The 17,201-nt window shown below is 36.6% G+C and overlaps 2 protein-coding genes across 8 annotated transcripts in view; one reads left to right on the top strand and one right to left on the bottom strand.

Annotated features, from left to right (window-relative positions):
• LOC147844726 (uncharacterized) overlaps positions 1-17,201 on the top strand; it is a 200,097-nt gene that overhangs the window by 171,185 nt on the left and 11,711 nt on the right. Inside the window, exon 12 of one of the 7 annotated variants that reach the window (XR_015483161.1) lies at positions 6-2,040. The exons of the other annotated variants lie outside the window; for them this stretch is intronic. The gene's annotated coding sequence lies outside the window, so the exon portion shown is untranslated. Of the gene's footprint in view, positions 1-5; positions 2,041-17,201 lie in introns of those variants that run through there. 7 annotated transcript variants of the gene reach the window in all.
• Positions 1-17,201, bottom strand: part of trhde.2 (thyrotropin releasing hormone degrading enzyme, tandem duplicate 2) — a 210,967-nt gene that overhangs the window by 164,820 nt on the left and 28,946 nt on the right. The window lies entirely within an intron of this gene.

Raw genomic sequence — 17,201 nt, forward strand, 5'->3', positions numbered from 1 at the left:
TAAAGTGTTTTTCTGTGTAGTGTAGATCGCGTTTAGTATTTCTTTATGGATCTATGTTAATTGGTATCACTTTAACAACATTGTTGTTTGTTTGTGCCATTTTGCAAATACACTAAGGACAAACTTGACTTCTTTGAAGTTGTATTTTACCCTTAAGGCCCTGGTATTCTTTAAAAGAAATCAAAGAATGAACGGAAATTGTCATTTTTGAACAAAACCCATCCGTTGGAGTTTGTTTTGGCAGTTCTGAGCAGCAGTATTCATAGAGTTGAAGCCAATGGTAAGATTTATATTCAATTTCTGCGTCATTAGATTAATAATTGTAATCGTACGATGACAGATTTGGAAGAAAAAGAGAAAAAATCTAAGTAAACAGACTAATAAAGACAAATTTCTCTATTTGAATCCATGTTGGGCTTCTCAACCCCCTTAAGTATGTTATTTTCTACCCTCACACAATCGTAACTGAATTGTCAGTTTAGTTTGTGCTTTGAACTGCAGAAGTGTTCAATTACGTCTATATTTATCACAGTTTCTGAGGTAATTTTGAGCTGTTATAAAATCACAACTCTTCATAAATTCAGCTCATACAGCAACACACCAGTTTATTTTCACTCCCAGCAGTGCAGTTACTTTAATAACACACGACACGTGAAATTATTAATGCAGTTAGTCTCAAGTATAACCAGTCTAATAAATGTCTTGTGTGTGTTAACAAATAAGTGTTGATACTTCAGTCCCTTAGCGTAAAAAAAAAGTCTTTCAGCAGAATAATTTGAGCTCAGTGGGTATTGTACCCTTAAGGCACTGGCATGCTTAATAAGAAATCGAAGAACGAACTGAAATGGCGTAATATTGAAAATTCAAAATCCATCCTAAACCAAATTATTTTTGAGATGCTTCAGCAGTTCAAATCAGCACACCTTTGGGGAGTGAGGTTTGGCTCTTAAACACCTTTGAGCTATCATTGGTCCAGAGCAATTATGTCTGCCACCTCAATGGGTTCAAGGGTACATTTGAGCAACATCACACATTTAAAACCTCACCTACAACTGGGCAAGATTGTTGAAGTGTTCAGAGTTTATTTTTGCCCTCAAACGAAGACTTAAAAAGATCTTCATATGAAGTATAACCGGGCCTTTAAGTGTTGTTCCAGAAGCCTTAACAGCCACCGATTACAAATTCTCTTTCCATCATCTTGCTTCAATGCAGCTCAGATCATTCATCATTCAATCTGACTGGCAGAAAGTCGTGCGAATCTGACGGCTGCTAATTGACATGTCAAGATTTGATTTTAAAGGGAAAAGGTCAGCGAGGACGCAGACAGAGAAACTGAGACAGTGGAATTTACACAAAACCAACAACTTACTCCAAGAATAATGTTACACTGAGTCTGACATTGTCCAGTGTCAATTTATGAGATGGACAGAAAAAAAGAGGGACGCGGCAGATATAAAGCCCTGTTGGAAAGAATTATAAAGCTCTGCACTTAATATGATCTCCAAGCGGACGATAACAGGGATATTTGTAGCCCAAGGCAACAGTCAAGCTAAGCAAGTATGAAATGGTTAATTACAGCTCAAGCAAAGACCCTCAAGGAGAACGAGCCACACAACAACAAACTGCAGAGGTCAAGTGTTATTTGGGTTAATCTAAGAGAAGACAATGTCTCTTTATCTCTTAATGATGATCTTCATAGGAAATGAAGCACTTTATGAGTGTTTAAAACTGGAGCTGCTTTTACATCTGAGATTTAATCTCAACCGGCAATTATGAAACCAACCCGGGCTCATTGTGGAAACGTAGCCCCGCGGACGTTTCTGCGGACCGCGATTTACGTCCCGGGAGGTACGTATTCAAGCGTTTTTTTGTTTTCGCGGATCCGCGAGAGGCCACTGTGTGCGCTGTGTGCGCTCTCGGGAGCGTGCGCCGTTCTCGCGCGAAAAGCCGCTGGATCGACCGACTCGGCCGCCCTCCTCTTCCTCCTCCTCCTCCTCCTCCTTCCCTAAACCCGAGCGACGGTTCGCAAAAGACGTCCAGAAAAAAAAAAAAAGCAAAAGCCCTCGTTTTCGACCGCGTTTTCGGATCCCGCCGCGTCCTCGCCCTTATTTTTCGGATTCCGTTTTTCGTCTTACCTGATTTCCGGAACTGCTGTTCCCCGAACTCGATCCCGGTCGTTGTCCCCGTGGCAGGCTCCTCCTCCGGGGCCTCCGCTCTGCCGACGCAACGCTGTGAGCTAAGCGGACAAACTAGTTGCATCGGGAAAGCCGTCCACTCGAAGTTGAGCCGTCGGCCGGCAAGCACGAAAAGGAGGGGCGGAGCGGCGCCACACCACCCCGCAGCGTTCACTCGAAAAAAACTAAATGCGGCCTTACGTACCCCCGGCCACGTAAATCGCGGTCTCCAGAAACGTCCGCGGGGCTACGTTTCCACAATGAGCTTGGGTTGGATGAAACAATATTAAAGATGATTATTTTAGTCAAAAATTATTTGAGAAACCATTTCCACACTCAATTATTATTCCTTTCAGACACTTTCTGTTTGTGTGTTTGTGTATTCTTAGAATTGAAGCCAATGATAAGATTCAAACTCAATTTCTGCTTCATTAGACTAAATAATTGTAATCGTACAATGACTGATTTAGAAGATAAAGAGAAAGAATGACAAGGTAAGAGACTAATATTACACTATTTGAAACATGTTGAGCTTCTCAACCCCCTTCAGTATGTTATTTTCCACCCTCACACACTCGTAACTGAATTGTCAGTTTAGTTTGTGCTTTGAACTGCAGAAGTGTTCAATTACGTCTATATTTATCACAGTTTCTGAGGTATTTTTGAGCTGTTATAAAATCACAACTTTCAATTTACTTAGTTCATACAGCAACACACCAGTTTATTTTCACTCCCAGCAGTGCAGTGACTTTAATAACACACGACACATGAAATTATTAATGCAATTAGTCTCAAATATAACCAGCCTCATTATTTGCTTCAACTTACTGAGCGATTCAATTACTTGCTGCGGTGCTTTCAACAAATAAGTGTTGACGCTTCTGTCCTTAAGTGTAAAAACATCAGCAGAACAATTTGAGCTCGGTGGGTTTCAAACAATTGCAGATTATCCTGCGGTGTCAATATTGTGAAGACCATCATATAATAATTGACTTCTGGCTTGAGATTCTGTCCGTTATTAAGCTCAGATTTTTCATTTTACGCTCAGATTGGCTGTGATTGTTTCTTGATGAGTGAAATCAATGAGCTGTTTGGTGTATAAATTGGAAAACACAAGCTAAAGAGCTAATTATTCATAGGCTGTTAAGAGTTTAATCTGTTGTGCCAGAGCTGCCGTGACAGATTTGTATAAATCATAGATAAAACACTACTGATCCTAGTTTTATTATCTCTGAATTTTCAAAAAAAGTTTGGAAAAGAGCAATACGTGAGGATTTTGATCTCAGAAATACCCTAAAATCAAGCACTTATGATCATTAAAGATTTTAGAATATTTTTAAAATAAGATATTTAGAATGCAATATATTTTAAAGTTGTTTTATCATATTTACTGAGCCAAATATGTTTAGACAGTTTTGTTTGGGAAAATTATAAGCATAATATATTATAGAAGAAAATATAACTTATTCCTTATTTTGTCATAATACTGAGTAATATTTAAATATTTAAATGGATAGTTCACCCAAAAATTAAAAATGCCTTATCATACTCTTCCTCATGTGGTTTTAAACCTTTACGAGTTTCTTTCCTCTGTTGAACACAAAGAAAATATTTTGAACAATTCTAGTTGCTGGGAGCCATCGACTTCCATAGTAGGAGAAAAAATACTATGAAAGTCAATGGGTCCCAGCAACCAGCATTTTACCAGCACCAGAAATACCTTCCATGTTTAACAGAAGAAAGAAACATTTAATTAAATATAAACATTAAATATTATTTAGTATTTTTACTTGGTATTAAGTTTCTTTTTTTCTACCCATTATTAGTGTTACATACATTTTCAAAAGCAGTTTACTGTATATGTATAAATATTTGTTTACAATATTAACAGACAATTTGCAAAATTAAAATGAATAAATTAAGGATTCAGACTGCATTGTTCATTTGCAATTATTTTCAGATAAATGCACATCTAAAGTACAATCAAAACATTTTTTTTCAATTCATTTTTTTTTCACCTTTAAAATCGCATTCACGTCCATGCAGTTTATGAAAATGAAAGCCTTTGAATATTTTTCCAGACACATTAGCTGCTGGATGTTAGTCAGATAATGTTTCTATAATCCTTCTTAATGTCAACTGAGTAAATAATTATCGATAAGGTGCTTAAAATAAGCCATTGTTTGTTTACATTCAAGCTTTGCTCCTATTAGTTGCTTGACTTGTCTCGTGTGCCTGTAAAGCTGCCGGTGAGCGCCAGCACACACACATATTCTGTACATCTCGACATGCGAAAGTGTTTCTCTATATGTTTTCATCAAAGTTGTTTACAATGTAAATGTAAACAAATGAAACAAATGGTATTGTAATTAAATGAGTTTGTAATGTAATCAAATGTTTACAAATACAAGCACAGCCGTCTAGTGGTCATTTCTGGTTAATGACAATGAAAATATACTGGTATTATTCTATGAGTGTGAGAACGGAAAAAACTGTTTCTGGAAAAATTCCGTAACATTCTCGTCTGTGCGAACGTTGCTTATTTGAGTTCACCGGTTAAGTCATTCCGTATATTTTCGCATATTTTTCGGTATCACTGTGTGACAAGGGCTACAGTCTACGGTTTTTAACCGCATTGTTGTCAACTCACCATTTTAACCAAATTGTTGTCGAATCACCATTTTAATCACATTGTTGTCACACTTAGTCCCTTTAAGGCATGTCATATCACTCGGTAGCCATCTTTGAAAAACCTCTCGGGCAGTATGCTCGGGCATTCTGTCTGAATGCGAACATCAAATTCTCCAAAACTGTTAGCCAAGCTTACAATTACATTACATATTTGGTATTGCATCAGCATTTTTTCCGGTTGCCCAAGGTAATTGGACTTGAAATAAACGAGATCACGGCACCAACCTCATGTATGGCCATTCTACATGTTATTATGCTCTGAATAATGCTTCATCAGATCGCACTGCTCTTCTGAAGTAATTCACAGCTTGGCGTTGATGGCGAATATTCTCAAAAAAAAAAAAAAAAGAGACTCTTTGTTTACTAGTTTGTGGGCGTTTGAGTAGTTGCCGTCATGTGGTGTGTATTTGACAGGACGGACTGTACATCACGTTCATTTCATACGGATTACAAAACCAAATAACTGTAGTTGGTTCGTTTACAAGTACAGATTTCAAACTTTATGTGGATATATTTCTTATGTCTGTGAAGCAAGTATTTGCTGATATTCCAGTGTGTTTGTTGACCACAAAACCTGTTGTAAAAGCACACGTCTGGTCCAAGCTTCTCTCCCGGAGAAACGTCAGTCTTTAGCAACCGCTAATTGGCTCTTATACTAGTAGGCGGGGCTTCGTTCACTATATTGACTGTTATACTGTTCCCCATTCAAAACTAAATGAGTGACGCGTCTTGTGTATTTTATAGTCCTTGTTGTCACATCACCACCTAGCATGTGCTTTTTTCCCTCAAATAAATCAACAGACTGGAGTCTGGAATTACTTCTTACACACTGTATATGGACAAATGACACATTGCTTGCTAACTGGCTAATTTGGTCTAACCACAACCAATCAGACACATGAATTCCCCTTTTAATCCTCCTCTCAGGTGCTTGTTAACATGTCAAAGCATTTCACTCAATCAAAGTTTAATCTGAGAGGTCACACTTTTATATTTCAGCAGTTGAGTTTGCTGGAGCTCGTCTCATCACTCCTGCTCTTTTTAGAGGATGAGGAGTGTGTGTGTGTGTGTGTTTGCTCTCTCGTGTTTCGTCAGGGTTCAGTGTGTGTGAGATGTGCTTTTTATAGCAGAGTGTTATAGATTTGGCTGCTGTAGCCGCAGGCCGGCAGATCTGCTCTGTGATTGGTCAAGTTCTTTGGTCGGCTGGACGTTTTGCCCTCTCGGGGTCGAGACAATTAAAAGCATAAAGACAATGTTCCTCGCTTACTGGAGTAGAGCTCTTTCACCTCGTTCACCCATCACTCTACACACTCCTGCTCTTTCCCCTCCGTCATTCATCATCTGCACTGCTCACTCTCTGCGTGTATGTGTGTGTCTCCTCAACTCTGTTACATCATCATCATCACAGCAGCAGAGGCCCGACTGACTGACTGATGCTGATGAGGGAGTGAAGCTCATCGATTCTGATCCTACGAACACACTCTCACAAACATGACACACACACATGCACAGAAAAAGTCACACACAACACATACACATGCATTCAACACAAACATGCGCATACTCAGATGTACCTCAAATATACACAATTATGAGCACACGCACAAACATATAAACACTCACAATCCCATGGCACTCAAACAAACACTTATGCGCACACACACACATGTACATTCTCAAACATACTAACCACCTACACTTGAGCAGCAAGTTCGTGTGCGTGTTCAATTTTCGGTGGTTAGTGTGTGTGCGGATAAGTTAGTGTGTTTGAGTGTGTACATGTATGCACATACACACTTTTGCACACATACACTAATCAGCGACACGTGAACATGCACACCCTCTTGCTGCTCAATCTCATGCATATTCATGTATAGACACAACATACACAAGGCACAGACAGTACACATGCACACACGCAAACACACGCACACATATATACATACATTCCCTGCTCAAGCTTATGCATATAACCACATACACACACATGCATACACAACACAACACACAAAACACACAAATGCATACATTACAGATACATGTACACACACATACTCATACTCATGCATATTCATAAATACACATATGCACACACACACATTTGTCTGATCTTAGTGAGTAACTTAGATCAAATAAAAATATGTTTAGGCCGCATTATATATCTTTTTTATGGACGTGGACCAGTAAAATATCTTTACCAGTCAGTTTTTATGATATTTCACCACACCAGAAAGGGCATTTGGCCCTCACAAGTATAGTCAAACAAGTAGACAAACAGATACACGCACACACATACTGCGCTAACTCATGCATAATCATGTGCACACACAAACACACACATAGTCTTACTGCACATACTCATGCATAATCATGTACACACACACTGAATAAACACTTTTAAATGCATACAGCATTTTTTGCTGAAAACACACACACACAGGAATGATAAGGACACAACTTAAGGTCTATGTATATACATCACAATATCATGTTTCATATAATTTGGTATTAATATACATTTTAACAATAACAACAATACATTTATGAATATTAAGATTTTTTATTTATTTATTCAATTTATTTTAATTTACCGACATTACAAAGGCAAATAGTTTTATAGTCAAAATCAAAAATATTTGATCTCTTTATAATAAAATAAACATAAATGGTAAAGAGACTCTTATGGCTCTATTTTAACAATCTAGCCGCAAAGTCTAAAGCTCAGGGTGCAAAAGCATTAGGGACGTGTCCGAATCCACTTTTGCTATTTTAAGGATGGAAAAATCCACTCTGCGCCACGGCACATGGCCTAACAGGGTTGAGCTGATTCTCTTAATGAGTTATAGGTGTGTTTTGAGAATAAACCAATCAGAGTCTCATCTCCCATTCACGTTGAGAGTCAGTTGCATCACGCCATGGCGCATTTGCTGTTTACATAGCGGAATTTGTAAGTGAAAAAAACTAAATGCTTCACTAGAGAGAAAACAACTTAACAGAGCATCTGCATAATTTAGTTTTTTAAGTGCAAAGGTTTGTTTCAAAACTATTTCTAAATTCTGTTCTAATTTCCAGCAAACGAATAAATGAGCAATAATAACGAAGTTATATCCAAATACACTTGCTATGCCCATATGGTCCAAAATCTGACAGGTGGGCAAATCTAAGCTTGTTTTTCAATAAAACAAATATAAATTTGCATATAATAAATATTACTTATGATAATAATAACATTATACAAAAGCTAATTGTCATAAATAAGCTGAAAAAGCCATAAGATGAAGAAGTTATGGAGGTAGTGGTTTTTATATTCATGTAGAAAATAAAACAAATTGTAATATTTTATTCCTTTAATTATTTTTCATTTGTAAAGATATTTGCATATTGCTGTACATCCTGTATATTAAGCTGTGTGTTTGCGAAGCGCACAACTACTGGGCTCTACGCTGGACTTTAGATCTCCTCTCAGCTGATCTGTTGTGCTGTCTATTTTAGTTCCTCAAAATTGTAATGCGCCGTAACACGCTCTTTATCAAGACTGAAACACCCATGAGTCCACAAAGTGGCCCAAATGGATTTGCTAGTTAAACAGCGTGGCGAAAAACGGGAAAATTATGGTCTGAAACTAGCAACGTATCATAGAAACACATTTTGCCTTATTGCACTGGGTGTAAAATGTTACAAAGTGTGTGCAATGGTGAAGTGTAAATGCTGTGAACTATCAAAGCAAACTTTAAGGTAGATCAACATCTGTAATATGTCAAAAATAATGATACATTAACCCTTAAACTCTATAAACAAAACACATTATGATAATCAAAAATGAGCTTTCAAATAAAGGAACCAGCCATCATTATTCAATACTGAACATTACAAATTGTGAAGTTGAATGACTGTATTACCCACAAGGCTAAAAACTTTTTCAGATGGGGTGCTAGTGACTGTGATACGCAAGAAAAGAAACCAAAAAGCCACTCTGGCAACATCTTTACATCCTTTTTTTTTACAATCTCCTCACTGCTTCTATATGGTACTCATTTTCGCATGTGTTGTTTGACCTGAAGTGACAAGCGTGTACGCGTGGATTCCTTGATTATTTACAACGGACCTTGTGCTCGCACTTACTTAGTATCTCTCGTAACAAGGTGGCCATTAACCATTTTCTCAGAGGATGAGAAGTTTAGAGAGCAAAGTAAAAAGCGCTGCAGTGTTTGGGTGCACTGTGTTTGTCTGAGGTAATTAGTCTGCCGTTATTACTGAAATATATCATACAAAGTGTGAAGCGGATTGGTAAATTGTACTTACATGATGTGCTTGCTGCAAAGATCAGATGTTTTCAACTAGGTGCAGCTGAAAAAATGCATGTGGTGCGTCATTTCCATATGTGCATCATGCGCCTTCACTGGAATTGAGAAACTCACGGTCTAAGCTTATTAGCATTGCTTCTAAGGCATGCGCTTAGCAGACATTTAAAAAAAAAAAAAACTATAGCACTTCATAATGAAACTACATACCAAATCTTTTTTTTTTTTATCGATTCTGACAATGGTGTTCGGTCAGTAAATACTGATACCGATTTCATTGCCCAGCCCTACTTTAAATACAGCGCACACACACACACACACACACACACACACACACACACACACACACTCTTCTTTACGTTGGCGACCTTTAATTTGTTTGTTTGCTTGTTTAAAAACCCAAGCAATTCAAACATAGAAAGGAAATTTATCAGCTCTGATTTAGTTTTTATTTTCTATTGGACTCAAATCAGGTAATTGGCTGGGTCATTCTAGCAGCTTTGTTTTCTTTTCTGAAACAAAATGATAGTTTCTTTACAAATAGCAAGGACAAATAGTAAATTTTTTAAGTCAATTCTATAACTGGCAGGTAGCCAGTGCAAGGAGCAACATTCGACTGAGAGTCTACAAATACTCTCCTTTTAACTAATATTTATGAATACACTCACAAACCGAGCAGAAAATATACAATCAATAAAAGTGGACGTGACTTTCAGAAACACTAAGACACTGTATTAAGAGAACCTGTAAAGCTAAACTGCAGAATTTTAGTCAGTTAATAACAGAATTGAGCAGCACACCCTGAGGAAAAAAAGCCCAAGGAACAAACTCTGCGGGGAAGAGGCTTGTTTAAACACAGAAAGTGCTTTGCTCAGAAGAAACCTCTTACTAAACGCTTTCCCAGCTGAAAATGTCCACCTTGTTTGAAGAATGTGAGCTTTCATGAAGTTTTAATCAGTAGGCAAATACACAGAGGCCAGACGAGACAGAAGAGCTGATTATGTTTTTGCTCAGACTCTCATTTCACGACAGATTTGCAGTGAAACAGGTGTAATTGAGATCAGAAACTTCACTACAAATCCAAAGAGACTCCAATCCTCCTCAGATGTAAAATAAACACTCTAGACAATGAACAGAGATTAAGAAGAGGGTGATAATTACTCTCAAATCCACTCTAATGAAGAGTGGCAGCTGATTTGCTTCATTGCCAAGCATACAACTCACGTCTACATGCACTCTTAAAATGCTTTATTTGCATGTTCCTTAAAACTGGAAAAACATACATGCTAACTTTCAATGGCACAATTTTTTTTGTTTTTTTTGTTTTAAAGCCTTAAAGGTCCACACTTATGCACTTTATTTTCTTCTGTTTTGTGAGATTGTGCTTTTAAACTTTTTTAAAAACGCTTTCCAAAGTGTTCAAATTTAAAAACACCATTTTCTCACCATTTTCACCCATTTTTAGTCGGAAGTAGTTTTATGTTTCCTCTTTAAAGGGCACCTATGATGAAAATCATCTTTTGTAAGCCGTTTGGAAAGAACTGTGTGTAGGTATAGTGTGTTCACAGTCATATTGGGGGGATATAAACACAATTAGTCACTTTTTAAAATTTCCTGACATTAAAATAGGATCGAAATCCCTCTAATTTTAAGGCCGACCGCAATGTGGCATATGAGTGCAGTTTCCCCACCCACTGAATTGATTGACAGCCGCGTATTAACATGTCTTTATAGTAACAGATATAATCATAACAACAAGACAGGACATGCACAAAGCAACCAGGATTAAACAATCTGTTCAGCTCTCTGTGATCAGTCATCATCAAATGTGATCAAGAATGAGTTTTTCAAGTTTCAAACTTTTAAAACAATGCATGTTTGTAATGAATTACAGCGATTTTATTGTCTTTAGCACCTCAGCAACATATCAGTAGAATTACTCCATCCATCCATGTTTACACTAAATTGCACAACTTAAAAAAAATATATATGTAAATAAGTTGTCAAAGCACCATCCCTCCACCCTTTCATTCATACATCCATCCATATGTGAATAACTACATTTTGACAGAACCTTATCTTATTCATTCATTCATTCATTCATTCGTTTATTCATCCATTCATCCATTTATGTTTACACTCTGCACAACTTCAAAAAATAATATGTAAATAAGTTGTCACAGGACCATCCATCCATCCATCCATACATACATCCATCCATCCATATGTGAATAACTACATTTTAACAGAACCTTATAATTAATGCTGTTAAAAGATTGTGACATCGCATTCAAAAGAAATGTTCAGTTTACAAAAAAATGTGCATGGACTATGTATATTTTTCCATATATACAGTCAAGCCTGAAATTATTCAAACCCCTGGCGAATTCTGACCTAAAATTACTTTTATTCAAACAGCAAGTTTTAGTTGTTGTTGTTTTTTTTGTTTGTTTTTTTACTTGAAATGACATACCAAAAGATAATGAGATGTACAAGAGGCAAAGTATCTTTAGATCAGAATTTGCCAGTGGTATGAATAATTTCAGGTTTGACTATGTATGAATGTATTATGCAAATACAAACTTTTAATTTTGTATATAACTCACAATTATCTTTAAAAAGCACTTTTTATATTTTCACATTAATAATAAAGTAATATATGCATTTAAGACTAGTAAAATGTGAATATTACTTAGTAAAAAAAGCATGACATTTTTGTAGTAACAAATAAAATAACAGACTAATAAAATTTCTAACAAAATGAAATACAATACCGTCATTTGATTCTGATTGATGTAAGTGGTGAATTCTTTTTTGTATTTTTATGTTTAAGAAACCTCTTACTGTACACTATATGTATTTGCGTGCTCCTACAGTGCGCTGATGTCCAGCGTGCCATTGGGCCTGATGCTCTTTTCTCTTCTCTCCTTTCTGTCATAATCAATCCAATTATAGGCTTACATCACACTTTATTGAACAGTCCTCTGGAGGCATTTTGTCCAGATCTAATCCGCATTATAAAATCAGCCCCTCTCTGCTATTTGAGAGGGCGAATTCTTGACTTTTTTTACTTTGCTCTGCTCGCTGAAGCTCCTCAAATCTCTCTTCAGCAGCATCTGAGGGTTTTATCCCTAAAGCCATTTAAAGAGAGCATAAATACTTAAATACCATCATCCTCCATCATTTCCAGAGAGATTCATAGATCAGCATAAACAGACAGACAGCAGCTTCTCTCTATGAACTTAACGGATACGTCAAGGCTTTATAAAGGACATATATTTTACTTTTCTCTTTACTGTTGATCCTGAATGTCCAATCAGACTGACAGGAGATGAATGATGTTTCAGCTCTGAGTAAACCAATGACAAATGACTCTGATCTACAGCACAAACTGAGATCTTGCAATCAAACTCAAGCGTGAGCGGAACTGAACAGTGAACTCATTGACCAGCACTCTAACACAACATAAAACTGCTTCCATTGGCAGAAATCTGGAGAGGCGACTGAAGCACGAGTCCTGACAGCATGAGCCTCCACTGAGGTCAATATCATTAACACACACTCAGTAGGGTGCTTGCTCTTTAGTGTGCGCTCAATACATCTCTTTATTTTTACTTCTTTTCTTAAAAAGATTCTGCAGTCGTGCCGGTAGATAGAAATGGTAGATTTCAGCTTTGGCGGCTTAGACAGTCACTCCCACTTTAGCCACTTTGGCTGGTTAAAAATAATTTTTAAATTGTAGTTTTCTTAAAAGCAGGGTTCGACTATAAGAATGACCCAATATGTGTGCAAATGTGACCTTAAAATCGAGAGCACGACTAACAAAAATAATTGTGTCCGCGCGAGCAAAAGAAAGTCGTGATGCGCACGACTGTTTTAAGCACATGCGCACTCCTATTTACTTGTGTGAAGCAACCGTGCCTGGAACGCAACTGTGATCGGTTCTCTTTCAAATAGACCAGACAAAAATTATGCATAAGAACCCACAGTCTTGCTGGTTTCAAGAACTCCAAATATGTCTTTTTGTAAGCAGCACTGGTTGCTTTCGCTTTGAACAGGTTATTAATTGGCCTTAACCGTGTGATCATCCTTTCATTATCACACATGGTATGTTTTTCACATGTTTTCTTTTGCTTACGATTATTTTTGTTTATATGGTTTAATTATGGTTTTTTTTTACAACAACATTGCTTTAATATGAGATTAACTCTTCATTTATGTGTAGCATACAGCTACATTTAGCTTGTTTTGACACATTTAAAATTTGTTGCTAAGAAATAATTGTTGTTTGGTGTGGTCAGAGATAAATTTGGTAAATCCTTAATTTTGAGTTCTGAAAAGTCATGTGAGATAATAACTAATTGCAATATAACACTATGAAACCATGACCTATTTGTTCATACACGGCACACAAACAGTGAAATGAATGAGGAGAGATGTGGACAAAACACAAAATCTAAATTAAGTATTTTAGCATGTCAGAGTCATATTTATGTATATAACAAAATATTTTATAATTATTTTCCCAACAAAAAAATTGTGGCTCATGAAAATGCAGATTGGCTAGCAATGTTGAAAAACCACTAGCCACACTGGCTGGTAAAAAAAAAAAAAAAAATCAGCTAGAATAAAAGCAGTTTTAAATTTTTTAAAAAACATTTTAGGGACAAAATTATTAGCGCCTTTAAGCTATATTTTTTTCGATAGTCTACAGAACAAACCATCATTATAAAATAACTTGCCTAATTGCCCTAACCTACCTAGTTAACCTAATTAGCCTAGTTAAGCCTTTAAATGTCACTTTAGGCTGTATAGAAGTGTCTTAAAAAATACCTAGTAAAATATAATTAATTGTCATCGTAGCAAAGATATGTCACAAATAATTGCAATATTAAGCAAAAATCAAGTCCTACTATAAAAATATGTAAATGTAATGTTTGATGTTGGATAGAATCTTACTCTAAAATTACCCTTTTGACTGGTTTGTAGGCCTTACTCACCTATTATACAGGTTGTCTGCGGGGTTGTAAAAAGTAGTAAATGAAATTAGCCAAAATTAAGGGCATTAAAAGTATTAAAAAGTTTGCACATGTGCTAAAACAACCCGGGTACCCGTCTGGCTTGCTGCCAACCATATAGGGGAGCTCGCTTTGATTCATTAATTAAATTAAAACATGGGGAAATGTAAGTTTTCAGACCTCTGGCTGGAGGATTTAAAGACTGGCCTAGGCCTGTAGTTGGCAACAGTTCCGATGCTTATAGCCACGTCTGCAAGAAGACGATTATATTGCCGCTATTTTGGTTCATATCAGCTGTCAGTCACTCGAGGCCCTCCGGTGTCAGATGACAGGGAGCTTTAGCGATCATGGGAAATGCAAACGGGGGAAGAGTGAAAAGTACCTTTATGACAGTGATTATCTGGTAAATGTTGATCCGCCAGCCAAGATCAATTGAGTGTTTTCGGAGAAGGTGCCCAAATCTCGATGCGTTGCATTCACTGCATGTTCAGTGCAAATGTCCGCTAAATGTATAATCTAACACTGCACACATCATCGCCAAAGAAGCTTGCCTTTACTGAGTTTAAACTGAATCTACGGGTCATAACAAAGAGCCGTATTGCGCCAAAGGTCTTCGTGAGAATCCTGCTCTGCCCCAGTCAGCTAACTCACCTGCTTTTTTTCCACATCACAGGAAAATGTAAATCAGCACATAACGAGTCATTTAAAATGACACAAACCCAGACCAAAACTTTTAAAGAGTGATAAAAGTGAGACTTTTCTTCCTTTTGTCCATTCTTTCTTGAGGTGAATATTATTTTTCTTTTTAGTCACTGATGACTGCTTTGCAGCTTTCGGCCTTGAATTGAATGATTTATTATAATCTAAAACTCCTTCTTATTTTGATTTGAGCTTGAAAACGAGGTTCTACACTTGACCAGCAGCTCCTGCTCACCTGCTGAATATATCAGCTCTAGTCAAAGCTAAGGATTTTGGGAACCACACACAGCAGGGAAAAGATTACACAGGACAGTGAACTGAACTGGCAGAAACATCAGAGCTGTGTTTCCTGCTGTATTCGAGTGTAATCTGATGTCTGGATCCCTCAACCTTCAGCAAAGCTGCTTTTAATCTGTGTAAAGGAAACAGCAGCAGGAGATTCTGCTTCAGCTTCAGGTTTGAGTCTCAGCAGGAGGAGGACAGAAATGATGGACACAATCGATAGAGAGCAGAGGCTGGAGAGTTCAGAAGCAGATGATGGATGAAGAGACACGAGGGCCACGACTTCGCCTTCAGCAAGACCTGAACTCAGCAGAAAAAAAACAACGCTTCCAGCTTTCATCATGCTTCATCTCCAAACAAAATACACACACACAAACAAAAAAACACACACACAGAGAGAGCTGTGATTAAACATACTAAAGGTCAATGTGTTTCTTGGAAAAAAGCTTCACTGCTGGTGCCAGAGCTCTGAAAGCTGAAAATGTAGACTGAAGAACCACAAAAAAATGACAAGTGAGAGAAACGTGAGCTTATTGCAGATTTCTGGAGATGCTGGATCACATTTCATTCTCTGCTGTATTCATAAGAACCACAGGAAAAACACAAGCTAATGTCCTTAATACAATTTTAAGCATGGCATACTAAAATACTGATCAGCACTCATTTTAATTATACTAATTAGCATAACATCTAAAGTTTCTTTTAATTTGGTCTCTAAACAGGGTAATACTTTAAAATGTATTTGCAGTTAGTTTAAAGAAAATAAACCACAAAAAAAAATAACATCTACTGTGCAAAATATCTTCTTTTATGAACTGAAGAACCAATGCAATCTCATGGCAATTTGAAACTTTTTGATTTAGTGGCTAATTCGTATGAATTTGTACAATCTAATTTGTACAGTTTAGTATGATTTGCTTATCACCCAATGACGGTTGGGGTTAGGGGTGGGCTTAGGTGCGACGCCTCCTTTTTAAAATCGTACATTTTCGTATGATTGAACTCTAAACTGACAAAACGTAAAATACCCACGTTTCCTCATGAGATTAGGCTGGAAGAACGGAAGTAGAGAAAGAGTAATTGAAAAAAGAATTTCCTTTTGTTGGCCTATACCATAAAATGAAATTAAACTTGTATTGAACAGATCTGAATTTAATCAGTACTTAATTAAGTATTGAATTGAACTGAATTGTATAAAGTATTTTAAAAGGCACCATTTCAACAAAACTGAAATAGAAATAAATGAACAATAAAAATGTATAAAGACTTATTAAAAAAAACAAATGGAAATTTTATGAATATTACTAAAATGCTTGAATCAAATTTATTGAAATACTTTCACAAGCGTGTTTGTGAATAACGACTGCTCTCGCTGTTATATCTGGATGATGAAGTCTTCGAACTTGTATTGCAATGCAAAGCAGAGCTCATGTAATATTAATAGAGCGGTGAAAGTGACACTTGAAGATATCTGAAGAGAAGCACAAACAAGCTAGGTCCCTTTAATCATGTGACTTCATACTCATATCATAAACCACAGCAGACACACACACACAGGAAAACACACACTTAAAGTATTAGTACATTGTAAAAGAGTTCTGGCTTTGCAAGCCTGCTAATGGAAAACAATATACTGTAAAGCTTTCAGTCAGAGCTTGGAAATGTTACGTTCAAATATGAAGGAAAGGAAGTAATGGTGGATTTTCTTTTTATATTACATTTTTTCATCAGATGAATAAAGAAATTAATATTTTTTGTGACTATAATGATGTCCTTGTACTCCAATAAAAAAATTATCTAATAGGGAAATTAACTCATCAATCATATTTAATGGCACATTATGTGTTAGAAATAATGATTTTAAATATAGCATGCTTTTCTCCTCTTGGATACTATGGTACTTATACCATTTTTGCACTGTGCAGTACAAATATAGCTGTTTTTGTATCTATGGGATATTCTGAATATTTACAATTAGCATAAAGTGCAAATAATACATATAATAAATAGTACTTGTAGTACTGTATGTAGTAAGC

Source organism: Danio rerio, chromosome 4, assembly GCF_052040795.2.
Source record: "Danio rerio strain M-AB ecotype USA chromosome 4, GRCz13ab, whole genome shotgun sequence".
Taxonomy (NCBI): Eukaryota; Metazoa; Chordata; class Actinopteri; order Cypriniformes; family Danionidae; genus Danio; species Danio rerio.